The sequence below is a fragment of the Nerophis lumbriciformis genome, linkage group LG23 (genome assembly GCF_033978685.3).
Source record: "Nerophis lumbriciformis linkage group LG23, RoL_Nlum_v2.1, whole genome shotgun sequence".
In the NCBI taxonomy this organism is placed as follows: Eukaryota; Metazoa; Chordata; class Actinopteri; order Syngnathiformes; family Syngnathidae; genus Nerophis; species Nerophis lumbriciformis.
Window position 1 is genome coordinate 35,564,177 of NC_084570.2, and position 3,310 is coordinate 35,567,486.

Consider the following 3,310-nt stretch of genomic DNA (forward strand, 5'->3'; position numbering starts at 1 on the left):
TACAACAGCCAATCAAATTAGATCTATGTTGTTTTCATCACGCAGCATTCATCCAATCAAATTGCAGGACAACCAATGAACAAGAGTTGTCCAACAACGTGCCAGTGAGAAACAATTATGACAAAGTTGGTTTCGTTCGGGTATAAAAACTACGACTTGGTCAACAAAAAAAGAATTGCCGAATGCAAATCACGCAGTTCGAATATTACAGACGGAGACGCAACAACTTCCAACTTCGTTCGACATTTGAAGTTGCACAAAGAAGGGTAAGTTTTGAATGTAAGATAACGTTTATTGGCTAAGTAACGTGACTTTTATTTGCTGTGTAGTTAAATCAGTGAGGCTGCAAACTCACTGCTAACGTAACTTATAACCATAGACATCTTATAAGTAGACGCAGCATCGACCGCTACTGCCTACTGGCGCAGACGAGACGCGTGGCCGCCATCTTGGAGTGGTGATCCGCTCCACTCAGTGCAATTCATTTGGCAGGAGCAATGAACTGTCAGCGCATTTAATTCATCTTACCTCACTGAATACCACTGATTTTCACGCGCTTTTTTGTCATACGTGTAGCGATTATAACAGACACATGTTTTGGCGTGTTTTATTATTCATAGTTTGCTTAACAGTAATATAATATTCTTATACGCTATAAGTGACCAGACGTCCGAGATCAAAACTGGGAATATAATCCCAGAGAAGGGGAAAAAAACGGTAAACTATTTTTAAATTGAAGAAACAATATGATTAGGTTATATATACATATGCGTGTATCCTACATAAACAATGTATGAATACATTAGATATCTATATATCAGGGACCTATAGACTGTATCTCTGTTGCTGCAGCAGCAGAGAGTTTATTCTGTCTTGACACTTTGTATTGATTTTTTCTATTACATTCTTCCCTTAAATGATAATGTTTGCAGTGATTGTTTTATATGTATTATTTTATGTAAGTCGCTTTGGATAAAAGCATCTGCCAAATACTTAAACATATATAAACACCTGAAAGTCTTCATATCAGCTAAAACCACCAATCTGTTTCACTGGATTCAGAATGAAACCAAATTCTGTTTTACCCAACAATGTTAGTATTTGAATATTGTTACTTGAAGACTTATTCCTGGTTACAATTATACTGTTAAGAAAGTATTGTCTTATACTTTGCCTAAAATGAGAATGCATCATAATCAGTGGCGGCTGGTGAATTTTGTTTAAGTGGGGCTGAAAGTTTGTAAACCAAACCCCTGTAGGGGCGTCATCCTCCCCCAGAAGATTTCTTTGTGATTTTCACATACAAATATTGAAGATCTTTGATCCTTCTCAACTCTGTGGTAATATTATTTTCATAAAATACAACCAATAGTACGTTAATGTTAAATCTTACTTGTGAAAAGTAATCCCCCGATTCCTATTTTTAACAGTCCGCTCATTTGAGCAGGAAAACGCTGAACACCAGCCCGGCATCTTTGTTTTCTACCTGTCAACTGTCAGTTCAGGCTGCTCACCGGCTCCTTATCAGCACTTCAAGATGGCGGCCAAATTGCTCACGTCACAGCAACCAATGCTGCGTCTACTTATAAGATATCTATGGTTATAACGTCATTGCAAACACTGCAATCTGTTGCGTCCACTGCAGTTTGCTACCTTATTCATACTTTTTGTCAAGTGATTTTTTTTTAAGCAGGGTTGCATGAGGTACCTATACATAACGTTACGTTAGTCAATGTATCACACACAGTAACGTAACGTTAGTCAATGTATCACACACAGTAACATTACGTTAGTCAATGTATCACACACAGTAACGTAACGTTAGTCAATGTATCACACACAGTAACGTTACGTTAGTCAATGTATCACACACAGTAACATTACGTTAGTCAATGTATCACACACAGTAACGTAACGTTAGACGGTGGTCAGCAGCACCGCGTATTTTAGCCACCTACAAAAAGACAAACATAGTCAAATAAAGGTCAGTTAAAATGTATACTATATTAAGAATATGTGTACATATTGCATAGGGCCCTGACATCTAAAAAGTACAACTCTGTTCATTGTTATGTTCATTTATTTGTTATGTTTTTCATGTGTACGCACACATCAACACACACACAGTATGAGATGAGATCAATGAGATAAGGTAAGAACAGGATATAAACTGCTGTGGAACTAGTTACAATGCAATATGCCATGGAAATACAATGTTAACACTTTTGTGCAAATAAGTACAGTTGCACTTGTTTTTTTCAAATGTGTTTATTCTGTAAAGGAATAAGTTACATGTTTAAAATGACTGGTTAATAGTGCTATTTTGAAGTGCAATGTCAGCACTATCTTTTTCCCTGCAATTTCAAATGCACTTGTTTTAATAAATAAATACAGCGTTTTAAAAGCATACACAATCTGTGTAAATATATTAGTCTGTGGTTAAATGACTTGAAAGGACTCGAAACTCAAAATGCAGGACTTGGGACTTGACTTGGGACTTTCCAGTCTTGACTTTGGACTTGACTCGGACTTGCCCTGTCTTGACTCGGGACTTGACTCGAGACTTGAGGGCAAAGACTTGAGACTTACTTGTGACTTGCAAAGCAATGACTTGGTCCCACCTCTGACTGTCAGCGCATTTAATTCATCTTACCTCACTGAATATGAATACCACTGATTTTCACTCGCTTTTGTGTCATACGTGTAGCTATGATAAAGGACACATGTTTTATTATTCATAGTTTGCTTAACAGTAATAGAATATTCTTATATGCTATAAGTGACCAGACGTCCGAGATCAAAACTGGGAATATAATCCCAGAGAAGGGGGAAAAAAACGGTCAGCTATTTTTAAATTGAAGAAACAATATGATTAGGTTATATATACATGCGTATATCCTACATAAACAATGTATGAATACATTACATATCTATATATTTTATAGACTGTATCGCTGTTGCTGCAGCAGCAGAGAGTCTATTCTGTCTTGACACTTTGTATTGATATTTTGAATTACATTCTTCCCTTAAATGATCGTGTTTACAGTGATTGTTTTATATGTATTTTTTATGTATGTCACTTTGGATAAAAGCCATACTTGCCAGCCTTGAGACCTCCGATTTCGGGAGGTGGGGGGTGGGGGCGTGGTCGGGGGTGGGACGGGGCGTGGTTGGGGGCGTGTTTAAGAGGGGAGAAGTATATTGACAGCTAGAATTCACCAAGTCAAGTATTTCATATATATATATATATATATATATATATATATTATTCCTGGTGGTTACAATTATACTGTTAAGAAAGCATTGCCTT